Source organism: Dermacentor albipictus, unplaced genomic scaffold (assembly GCF_038994185.2).
Source record: "Dermacentor albipictus isolate Rhodes 1998 colony unplaced genomic scaffold, USDA_Dalb.pri_finalv2 scaffold_13, whole genome shotgun sequence".
NCBI classification, from domain to species: Eukaryota; Metazoa; Arthropoda; class Arachnida; order Ixodida; family Ixodidae; genus Dermacentor; species Dermacentor albipictus.
In genome coordinates this window covers 7,519,982-7,532,891 of record NW_027225567.1, presented here as the reverse complement: position 1 = coordinate 7,532,891, position 12,910 = coordinate 7,519,982, and the positions used below count along the sequence as shown (strand labels likewise).

General features: G+C 50.7%; 1 protein-coding gene across 10 annotated transcripts in view; it reads right to left on the bottom strand.

Annotated features, from left to right (window-relative positions):
- Sin1 (SAPK-interacting protein 1) overlaps positions 1-12,910 on the bottom strand; it is a 213,565-nt gene that overhangs the window by 114,166 nt on the left and 86,489 nt on the right. The gene's annotated exons all lie outside the window — the stretch shown is intronic.

Below are 12,910 nucleotides of genomic sequence, written 5' to 3'. Positions count from 1 at the left end.
GTCGACGTGAACCGATCATCAAGCTTATCCTAAGCTATACACACAGTAGGCTACAAGTAACGACGTATTAACTTACGCATGTCCCTTTCTCCCGTTCTCGCGTTCCTTTAGTATGCATGGCACGCCTACATAGCTACATTTCGTCCCATATAAGTGAAGCTGCCGTGGCCAGATTTGTGAACTCACGTTTCGACAAAGAACAGGTCGAGGAACAGGTCTTACTAGGAACAGGTCGACCGCAGAGCTGCCGCGAGCGGTGCACACAAAGGGTCATTTCATTTCCGTGAACCCCGTATCAAGCCCGCCACGAAAACATGGACAGAGAAATGCTCGAAACGAGCTTGCGTACACCTTTGAGAGTCACCTGTGCCGTTCCTTCTTTCACAGCTATAGGGCCGTATTTCCCTTTCAACTGCGCATAAAACGGGATCCATCCAAACAGTGATACCGCGTGAAGGGAACGTCACCTTCAGGGTCACGCTCTGTCTCACGCCACCACTGAGAGGTGAAAAGACCACTCGACCGACTAACTCCGCGGTCAATGTATACCACTTGCTTCACTGCAAATCGCCACAAGATGTGAATCCAAGTTTATTAAACGTATATTTGCAAAGACGATGCTGAGTTCACTAGACGTAGACATAAAAACAAATTTTTAGGCAGTTTAGCTGTGTGCATCCGCAAATCTTCCACCACTGCAGTATGTATCGCCAGATTTATCAAACACTTAGCACACGTACACAAGTCACGCAGACCATTGCTTTATATTTCTACTTAATATTTCCACTGCTTTCTAATGATGTTTATCGCAACCACTTCACACTGTGGCTGAAGATGTGAAGAGTACCGGCACACCGCACATGCTTGATCACTGTGTAAATTGATTTTGACTTTTACGCTGTCTTCCTGCCGACTGCTCGTAAACCCAAACGTAAACATTTCCCATATTTCGCGCGTAAGTGCGCGCATTGCAGCAATTACGCGTCTGCATATTATTGTGGTCGGCCAGTCATTCTTCAGTATGACTTTCCGTTCTCTCGAATATCCCGACAGAGCACAACACTGACAAAGAGCACATAACGCTATAATACACTGGGTGGTTCATGCTTTGTTTCTATTTTAGCGCAAACATTTAAAAACGGAGATGTTCATTTATTATGTGTGTATGTGTGTAGGGAGGCGGGGGGGGGGTGGAGGATGCTTAACCGCTACGACGATTCTTTCAATTTCAGCGGACAAAGGAAAAAAGTAGCCACTGCAGTCTTATCAACAAACTAAAACCGTTAACCTTTTAATTACTGGTTACGAGGCACGTGTCGCAAAGGCAGTGTGTCCAGGGGGCGCTGCGGACCAGAGCTAAAGCAACTTACGCGATTTAAAAAGCGTTGTCCGTTGTTGAGTTATTTACCGCAAAAAAAACATTTTTCCTGCTCCCCTCTCGAAACGGCGCCGGAACCGTCGTGCAAGCGGGGCTTCCCTCGTTTTTTTTTTTTTTTTTGAACGCCAGCGGGTTCAGCGCCTGCGTGAGCCTCTTCTCTCAAGAAGCCCATCTGTCGACGACAGACCGTCACAAGCAGTACAAGTGCGCGAAGGCAGACTGTCCAGCTCAACAGTCGACCGCAGTGAGCTGCTCTGCCTCGCGACAACGCAGCACGACCGCGCAGCTTGAGTCGAACGCGACAATCGCCGTCTACGAAGGTGCCCTCCTTTCTGTGTGTTCAGCGAACAAAGGTGCGGGAGGGAGTGTGCGCATCCTCGCCCTCAAACGCGCATTCTTCGACGACTCGGGACGCTGCGATTGGACGAAGGTGTGACGGCAGATTTCTCTGGCCTAGGGATCTAGGGAGGACAGAGGGGATGTTTAAGCGGACTTTTTTTTTGGGCTCCTCAGGGCGTGCTTCAATTCAGTCATGCAAGACTGTTGAGACGTAACGTTCTCTAATCCTCATGCAGATATTGTAAATAAACCCAGTACACCTCGTTCTCGATCAGACCCTGTTTCTCCCTTCAACAACGTCCTTAGTGTGAATGAGCTGGACGATGGCATGGACCATATACCCCTTTTGACATGACCGGCCCCAAATCTTTCAAGCCACCATGGGAATGATGGTTAGAATATGGATGTCTCATCTTCGCGCTTGTGGCTTCAGACGTTCTTGTGACTTCATTTATTACGCTTTACCTGCCTCACCTGCACTAAATTTCAAAACTATCTACACATTTTTTTTAAATGCAGCAGACAATGAGACTACATATGAACACGCATAATCGCTGATAATGGCAGTGGTTTCGCTTGTTCATGCGTCCGTGCACGGCGGTGCCTGTTTGAACATCGGGCTTCTGTGCTAGGTCCTGTGTTCGAATCCTACCGTCGGACAACTTTAGCAGTGTTTATTTAGTTACTTAAAACGCAATGCATTCTTGAAAATGATCAGTTTGCAAAGTCACGCAGCCGTTCAAAGCCGGAAGGACGAAGTTAAGGCAAATCCATGTACTTTAAATCATCCACTCCCACGATGGCTGAACCACCTTGCTTGCAGCTCCCGCATACACAGAATTTCCCTAGTAATTGTATGAAACTATACGGTGTCGACAAATAGCCACAACGGACGACACCTTTCAAATCGCGTAAATTGATGGTCTCTCACTGCGCCTGCCCTGTAATGATGCCACTAGTTGGAACGTATAGAAACCTAAGCATGTAAATTTAGAGCGATAATTATTCCTATCATCGTTCTCTGTGTGATATAACTTTGTTGGGTAGAAAATGACAGCAGAAGGTGCCGCAGCTGCTCCCTAATTTGAATCGTCCGCGACAAAGCGGACGAGTTGACGTAATATTCACGCGAGCTCCCTCTACGCCGCTTCCTGTGAATCAGCCAGTGGCGACGTCGTATGAGAGGCACCCTAGTCCACAACAGGATAGCACCACTCCGATTTCTCGTTGTCATCGTTTACTCGCTCACAAAAAGCTCGATTTTCGCTACGAATGACAAAATCGTTATTAAAGAAGCCTAATCGTTCAATCTAAATCGACATATATTTCTTTAGTGTCCCTTTAATGAATGCCCGGACTGCGGCGGCTACTCATTCACTATAGTGTCATTGCACCAAAGAGACTAGCACCGAGAAAATAATTCTCGCAGCGGTATATAATTAAAAATAAAAGTATATTCCTGGATTTAGTATGCCTCCACTAGCCACCCCATAGAAACATCTTCCTAGTTTTCCGGTCGGCAAGTACATAGATTCGAACCGACATCTTTAAACTGCGCAGGGCCAGAGCGCGGAGCATGCCGGTCTGGCTTCGATGGATGGGAATTCGGTGTGCGTGGCCGTGTTTCCCCACGAAGTCGGCAGGAACTCCACGGTCGTCTGCAACTTACGGGGCGGAGCCCATCAGATGCGACGATGAAGGTCGAGCGCGGGGAAATAACGTCGCAATGCTATCTCTGCATCGCCTCGAGGCGAAGGTACTACATGCGTCGAGACGTTTCCAGCGACACTGTAACGCGACTCACGCTCAAAGCCATGACGCCTGATCCTGCTCGGCACGAAGCCACCCATAAGCACATCAGCGTCCCCTCCACAATCGCTGGTCGAGCGATCTAAAGGTGCTCGCTCTCTCGTCACCAGAAACAAAGGTTTAAACAGCCACCCGTTCCCACCGCCGTCCTATATACTGTATACACACGGCTAAAAACTCGCTGCGCACTCCTGTCCGAGCCTTGCGCAGCCAGCCAACACACACGCTGCCGACGCTTCAAAACACTTCACTATCTCGTCGCTTGCCGCCGCTTTCCGTCGTGGCGTTTTCCGCGGGCTGATCGTCGACGACTTCGCTGAACAAGGCAAAGATGAGGAGCAAACACCGCCGAGAGCTATTTGAGAGCGATCATCATTCAGTCACGGAGAATATCTTGAAGCGAGCGAACGCCATAAGCCGCCGCCGGCGCTGGTCCACCATTTACGCGAGGGCGTCGCAGAGAGAAAGAAAGAGAGCGGACACGACACCCCCGGGGATTCTCGAACGAGCGCGCGAATATACCGCCGATCGGATGGCCGGGAAGATTGGGCCTCGTCATTCACTATGTGCGGGGCAGCGCAAGGGTCACTCACAGGCGGCATGCCTTTTTTTTTTTTCAACATTTCAAACGAAACGGAGTGCCGTTTTAGGCACCGGAAACGCATTTTATCTACCTACTGTAGGGGTTGTGGACGGACTTCGGGATGAAAACAAACTTGGGAGGATTTATTTTACATTATATACAGAGAGGTGAGAGTCAAGTAACAGTTGTACAATCATTACGGGCCGGCAGCAACTCGGACGCTGCGGCCCACGGCAAGAAGTTCGAGAGAGGTGAATCAGGGAATCAGGGAACGCTCTGGTCTCTCTGGAATGCTTCTTATAAACCCTTCGAGCACTGGAAGTCGCGTCATGTTTGACCAATGGGAGAGTCCGCTCAGATGACGCCATTTTCGGCCAATCGTTGGCGCTAGTGTCGCGGTGTCACACCCGGCGGCTCTCTGCGGTCTTGCCTCGCTGACTTGCAATGCACTTCTTCTAAGGTGGAGAAGGGGGGGTTGCTCATGCTCCATTGTCCGAGGGCCCATTTGCTCCCGGTGCTACGGCCCCGCAGCGGTAGCAAATGTCTTCTTCAAAGGCGATGAAGAGGTACGCTTGGGCCTTCCCGGCACGTCCGGCTGTCACGGCGCATTACCGCCGTCTTGGTTTGGCCCCCACTTTACTTCCAACAATGCCGTGCTATCCCCTCGCTTTCTGGAAAACTCAAGCATTGAATAGCTCCACCGGCGGCGTACGAACTTGTTTGCTCGTGCGCTCCTCTGGAATGTGCTGCGATTCGATGTGGTCCGGGAGAACTCGAAGTAGGCGCAGGAAACAGCTCCATATCCAACACTACGTATCCACACGATCACCCCCTGGTAACTAACTAATGAAATAATCAGAACGTAATGAAGAAAACAACACTCGGGCAAGCTCATAATGTCGAAAGAGTACAACAACAGGCTACAATTTTGCTTTCTTTTTTATACTTCTACATCACAGAAATAACTTCCGTGAACTAATGCTAAAAGTCACAGCGCGCCGCACGCGGAATACACCACTGGAGGAACTAACAGAACTTGTACTTGTCTTTACGTAAGAACACCACGACTGCTCTTTTAAGCGTTCGAATCCGTAAGTTTCCTATCCACGCCCCAACAAAGCACGCACGCACTGAAAAAGGCCGCATTTACCGCCGTGGATAGCGACACCTCACAGTATGCAGATTGCGGACAGCTGTGCCCTCAGAAAGCGTGCATTCCCATACAAAGAGCGACCATGCAGAGAAGTATACTTTACAGAAGCTTTCCTTTTTTGGCGGTTAGCTACATTCTCGTGCTTACGCCCGGGGGCAATATTAAAAAAAAAATAGCAGCTGAATTAGTTTTGCATTGGATTAATGAGGTTTAACGTCCTAAAGCAACCCACAGGCTATGAGAGATATGAGAGACGCCGTAGTGACAGGGCTCCTAATAAATTATCACAATGTAAAGTAGTTTAACGCGTACCTAGAGTAATACACGAGCATTTTTCTTTTATTTCTTTTTTTTTAAGCCGTACTCGTCAAACTGCAGCCGCCACGACCGGTAAGCGAACGCGGGACCTCGCGTATAGCAGCAAGACGCCATAGTGGCTAAGCCACAACGGCGAAGCGAATCAGTTTTGAAGCAAAAAAAAAAAAAATTACTTAGTTCTGACTTGCGAGTGCGGATCTGGCATGCCAATATATACCAAGAAGCGCCCCTTGAACAGTCTGCCTCACGACATTAGATGCTGAATCCCTGCAGCCACCGAAACGCAAATTAAAATCATAATGCTCGCAGCAGCACGCCTCTTGTAACACTATTAGTTCTTACGGGCACTTTTCTGTACAAGGAGTTCAAATAGCATGCGGGCGTCCATCGAAAATAGAATGTCATAGCGAAATGTGGATATATACTACTCTAAAGCACGTAGCGAGAAAAAACATCACCGACGTAAAGGGCGACCTTTCACCTACACAAACGTATTAACCTGCACAACTTCTACGCAGCTACGAAAAGCGCCGTTTCATATTTAACATAAGTGAAAGTCCAGCATAAATATTACGCGCGGTCATGCTTTAATTGTTTATGAAAAATTAGTAAGCATGAGCGGAACGTTTAGGTAAGGCTGAACTAAACTCACTGGGTGTAAATTATCCCAGCGAATAAAAAATTCAAACGCAGAAAACTCCATAGCGTTTAAACATAAACCTTAAACCCAACTTCTTGCAAGACAGTTTCCTTGGAGAGTTTTAGGTTAGGGGACGCAAGCCGCTGCCGTCCCTTAATCGACAGCTCTGTTATCTTGCTGTCCAAGATAAACGCTTGAGTTACGATGACCCTAGCAGGGACCCCTTGTAAGAACGATGCGAGCAGGGGTGCTATTCTGCGAGAGCCCACCTAGTTGACACATCCATTTCATCTGTTGTTGAAGTTCTGAGTGGCTGGGCTGGGCTGCGTGTCCGCAGCAAGCAAGCATCACAGCCAATCAGCACTTCAGCAGCACATGAAATGGACGTGTCCACTAGGTGGACTCTCGCAGAATACTTCCCCAGGACACCCTGTAAGAACGATGCAAGCCCGTTACTGGCTGTTACATGACATCACGCCTAAATGCGCGAATAACAAAGTACATGGTGGAACGAGCGCTGACATTGGTGTCCTAGCGTTGACGGAATGAAAAAGAAAAGGAGGGTTAATGGAGATGCTGCCGTAGTGGAGGACTTTGCGGAACCATGCGATTACACAACCAATGCCTTGTAGCCTCACAGCTGAAATACTAATCCTCTAAAGAAACATTGGCAAAGACCACCCACGTCAATTCAAACCACGTGAAAGGTTTGCAACATCTGGTGCGAACGCTTAGCGTAAACCACACGCCAATCGGAGCACTTCCCACTATGCAGTTACTTTCTCGTACCGCTGCACCAAAACTCTTTAGGCTGAGAGCCGCACAGCAAACGAAGGACGAACACGTTCGCTCGCACAGTTACAACACGGGGGAGTATTCGCCAATGCCGTTTCACCGCTTGCGAGAGGCAGAGACGCGTCCAATGCGTGGTGGTGTCGCGTTTCAGAAAAAGGGATGGGAGGGACAGGCGAGAAACCGAGAGCGGATTTGTTTCTACCACGGGCGGAGCTCTTTAGACACTGCAGTGCGCGAGACGTGGACGGCGCGGAGGTGTTCGCATTTCGCTTCCATCGAAACGCACACAAGAGGGGAAGAGTTGAGTCACCGCAGCGCGTCTTCGAGATAGGAACGGAAAAGCCCTTCCCGGCCAGTATTGGACCGCTACAGCGAACATCCACGTGCCGGCAGCGCGCGCGCACACACACACACACACACGCACGCACGCACACACACACATACACACACACACACACACGCACACGCACACGCACACGCACACACACACGCACGCACGCACACACGCACAGACCATTCCGGACCCCTCCCTCCTCCACAATGCGCGCCTCGCGAAGGAGGCGAGCGTGCGGGCGAGAAACGAGAACCGCGCAGAAAATGAAAGCGCGTCGAGCCATCCCCTCGTCCCGCGGGAGCAGCGAGAGGAGCGCACGCGATTCTCGAGGAGACCCTCGGGACCTACACAGCGCCACAGCGCATGCACGGGCGGGAGGCGAAAAGAAGGAAAGGAACGAACAGGAAGAGGGTTGCCCCTGAAAGCATTTCGACGCACTCGGGCGACAACGCTCTGCATTAGTGGCTCGTTCGAGTTCAGTGGCAGCAACGGTGGTGGGGGAATCTCCATGGCTGCACTTCCTTTGTGCGCTGCTGATGCCGGAAGCTGCGCGCAGCGCGTGTACGCGCCTCGCTTGCAGAACGATACTCAACATGTACACAAGGCTATATATATATTCTTTTCGACGCTCCATTCTAGTTAGGGCAACACTATAGAAAAGAAGCAAAGCCACCCTTCTAAGACACTCCCCACAACATCACACAGGAAGAGTATACAAACTCGTAGTATTACAAAATCTGCCGTTGAACAGTCGACCACGATAATTCTAAACAGCACCTTTGAACTTTCTTGCTCTAATTTCCCCAACCATACGCAGAAAGGTGTTCTAGTTTCGTGAACTGCGCACATAAATAAACAATAGAGATATGAAACTAAAGGCGTAGGGTAAACATTTCGATTTGCTTCGCAAATATAGTAGTCGCAATTAAATTCAACACTTTGCAAAATTACCGCATATTCTGATGATGATAACGACGAACGACCAGATCTGCCCTCCGAAACGTCAGTGAATTCTCACAATGCTCAGAGAAGTTGTCACCAAAGCCTAGCTCCCACTACACAGCAAGCGATGCGTGTTCAAGATTCATAAACTCAGTTAATTGCGCAAGCTTCGGAGCGCGGAGAAAAATGTGGCGCCCGAGCGGACAAAGCAGAATAAAATGAAAGACAAGAGCACTGGCAAATGCCAACACAATTACAGGTGTTCAGACAGTAATGAGCACGCCGGTGCTGCACGCGGCCGAGGCCACGGGCTTCAAGAGGCGTCGCACAACTGAGGTGCAAACCTCATAGTGCGTGCGCCCACCCGACCGGCTGCTCAATCGGAGCCCGAAGAAAGAAGAAAAAAAAAATAACCAGCTGTGCACCCGCGGTCAGTGCACCACCGCCAGTGCAGGAAAATGCGCGCGTGAAGCTGTCTGCAAGTCGTCGTGTAGAGGATACTACACCGCGTCTGCCATCCGAACCGGGCGCGGTTTCGCGATCGTCACGCGCACCCGCACTGGTTCGCATTATCTTCCAGGCGATCACCGGCGCCAATCCTTTTCGTGCGCGAAGAGGTAGCTCGGGTGTGAATACACTGTAAATGCGCGCGCCGTTCTCCTTCGCGCAACACGCAGCGGCAGGAGCAGCAGCAGCACCTGCGTCGCCCATCGCCGACGCTCACACTCTGCACCAGCGAACGCACGCACGCACGGCGGCGGGACGGCCCCGACGGCTAATGGCAAAGCCGTGTCGGCGTCCATTACCGTCGGCCATAACTCCGTTATCACAAACGGAGTCTTTCTTGCAGCGCGTTACGAAGCCGTCCCCGGGCCTGGCCCGGCAGCTCCAGGTGTGTGCGTGCGTATACATATATCTAAGGCGGGCCTAATTTGGGCGTCCATCATAGCCCCCGAGTGACGCATCCGCAAGCAGCCCGAGGAGTAGGGGGGCCCTTCCACCACTCGGCCGCTCTTTCAGCGCACAGCCCACGGCAAGAAGCCACCCACCTTCCCGAAATCCTAGCGCGCTCGCTCATCTCTCAACGGCACATATACGTACTGCGACGAGTCACAGGTCCCGAAGAGCGCCAGCCACTCGGCGTATCTGTGCGTGCGTACACTCGCCCGCCTCGTACCACCCGAGCCGCCTAAAAGCCGCGGCAGCACTCCCATTTTTGGTGCAAAGAAGCAATTGTGCGCCTCCGTTCCCACTCTGCGCCTAATTCAACCGTTTGATTTTCTTTCCGCGCACCTTCGTTTCTCCGCACGGCTCGAAGAGGCCGGCACGTGGCGCTTTCTCGCTCGTCGTCTGTACAACTCGGCTCACCGCCATGCGCGATTCTAGCGGGCTACAATGCAGCATCCAAACACGGCAATAGTATCTCCGCATTAGCGTACACCAAGTGCAAGACGGTGTGTGCAAACGAAGCGTTTCGCACACGACAGTTCAATTTGCACAAGTCGAATATCTATAGTTCATTTTTGTACAGTTAGGAAACGACTCTTCACACACTTCTAGAACGACGAGGACGACAACGGTAGAAAACTGACATAGCCTGAAGACAAACACTCAGTGGGGACAATTTTTCAAGATATTCCTTTGGGTGTAATTTCACGCAAGTCGTGCAGAAAAAGAAAGGATAAGCGGATTTTTAGGCTCGTCAAATAGGTTAACAACGCGCTGCCGGAGTCATGCAATTGACCCGTTTTGCCTCATTCCTACCATCAGTAGACAGTTTTAGTTGGGCGTTCGCAACCACCAACGTGCGCAGCGCGTGATGTCGTGGGTGCGTAGCGAAGCGCACGCACGCGGGAAACATCTGTATCCCCACAGTATGCTCGGCTTTCGCACCAAATTATCAGCCCAAGACGTCCTACTGCAAATTAAAGAGGGGGTTCTAAGCAACATCCCCTACAACGGAGAAAACATAATAATGGCACTCGATGTCAAAGGGGCGCTCGACAACGTCAGCCACGCGTCCATCCTCAAGGGACTGGACGATCTCAACAGCGGAAGAAGAATCCACGGCTACGTGACAGCGTTCCTATCAAACAGAACAGCCACGGTGGGGTTAGGAGACCTGCGGACAGACAAGTTCCACACGCCTAACAAAGGAACCCCGCAGGGATCCGTGATCTCACGATCCTTTTCAACATTGCCATGATTGGGATAGCCCGGAAGCTGGAAGAGATCGACGGCATACATCACGCCATTTATGCCGACGATATCACCGTCTGGACTAACCAAGGCTCGCTCAGCCAAAAAGAAGAACGACTACAAGCCGCAGCAACATGCGTGGAAGAATGTGTTAGGGAAAGAGGCCTCGCCTGCGCCACGGAGAAATCAGAGCTCCTGAGAGTCAGAAGAGGAAAACGCTCGGAAGAACAAATCAGCGTCACCCTACAAGGACAAAAGATACCAGAAAAAGAAGCCGTCAGGATTCTGGGAATGTGGGTGCAGAGCAATCAACGCTGCACACACACCATAAACCTACTCAAGCAAGCGACGGCACAGGTGGCACGTATGATCACCCGCGTCTCGCAAAAAAGAAGCGGCATGAAGGAGGAAGATACAGTCAAGCTGGTTAAGAGCCTCATAATCAGACGGATTACGCACGCCCTCCCATATTACAACACAAACAAAGGCGAACGGGATCAGGCCGACGCCATCATAAGGAAAGCATTCAAAACAGCGCTTCACCTGCCGGCCAACACCTCGACAGAGAAGCTCCTGGCCCTCGGACTCCACAACACGTTCGAGGAGCTCAGAGAAGCACAATTAGGGTCGCAGCTACTCAGACTCCAGCAGACTACCACGGGCAATAGCTCCTAAAAAAACTGGGGCACAAAGAAATTGAAAGGCAAGAACAAAGAACGGCAAACCTACCCGATGAGTATCGCAGCACCATCAAGATAGGGTCCGTATCAAGAAACATGGACCCAAATTTACACACAGCCAGGCGGAACGCTAGGGCAAAATATGTGGAAAAATACCTAGCAACAAAAGCGAACACGGTATACACGGACGCCGCGGTGTATCCTCGAGAACGACGGGAAACAGAACAAAGAGTTGTCGCGGCAGTAATAGACTCGGACTATAGGGAAATCGCTTGCGCGTCGGCACGGGATTGTACGGTAACCGAGGGAGAGGAAATGGCTGTTGCTCTAGCAGCTGTGGAGGGCTACCGCACAAATAGATCCCTTATAATTCTAACAGACTCCAAGGAAGCATGCCGAAACTACATTAATGGCAGAATCGGTCAAAAAGCGCTCCAAATCTTCCTCCGCGCTGGCCAACAGAATAAACGCATCAGACATACCATCTTTTGGGTACCTGGGCACACTGAGATTGAGGGCAACCAAAGGGTTGATAGGATCGCTCGCGAGCATGCAAACCGAGCGGACCTAAACAGAGATCCTGAGGATTTCATGACAGTGATCCCAACGTACTCTGACATACTAAATTACCATAGAGGGACGAGGATCAGATATCCCCCACCCCACAATACACTCACTCAACAACAGGCAGTTTACTGGCGAAAGCTGCAGACAGGAACTTTCCCAAATTTACATATACTATGCAAAATGTTCCCAAGTCAATACAGGGACACATGCCCGTGGTGTGGTGCAATACCCACACTTTATCACATCACATGGGAGTGCAATAAGAATAAGGAATTCCACAAAATAGAAAATCCGAGTGGGGAGCAGTGGGAGAGCGTGCTCTCCAGCGGCGACCCTAGCCTCCAACGGAAGCTGGTGGACCATGCCCGACGAGCAGCCACGCTCAGTGGTGCCCTGGAATAGGGGCGCCAACCATGCAGGCCGGAGATCTTCAACCAATAGAAGATCAAGACATCCGGCACGACCGCTGAATGACTCTTTCTAGAGTAATAAAGTTTACTTCCTCCTCCTCCTTCGCCCGACGCAAAAGTTGGGAGAGGGACTGCTGACTTGCACGTGCAGTAGCCGGAAGTGTGCTACTCAGCGCCAGATGCCACCCTCTTAAACTGTGTAGCCAATATCAACCGCCACGAAATCAAACCACAAGCCGTAGTTATATATTCGGCAAAAGCCATACCGAAAAATGCGCTCTCGTAGACACGCGAGAACATCCCGTAAAGCCCGCAGAGCCCGCAGCGGACGCCACGCAGCTTTTGAAAAGCTGCGGGCGCGCAAAAGACCGTGCGTGTGCCTGCGTACTAGTAGCGCAAGCGCACTGTAGCCTCCGTGGGTTTCCTGCTTTCGCAGAGCTGTTGCGGACGCCCGACTGAAACTGTCTAGTATAACGTCAAACCCACAATACGCATACACAAGCTGCCTGTTTTTCGTTATAACCCCCTCCCTAACCTAGGCTATTTTTTCTTTGAGAAAGAGAGAACACTATTTTCATGGCAGTAAAGGAGTCAAAAACCCTCAGGATCGCTTGAGAAATGTGGCGTTATGGAGCTGACGTGCGTTTTCCACCTGTACAGCTTATTATAAACCCTATACAGAGCGTGCAACAACGTGATACAACGTCACGCGGTTCGCATTGTCGTGCGCAGATATGGCGCAGCTGCCGCATGCAGTGACAAG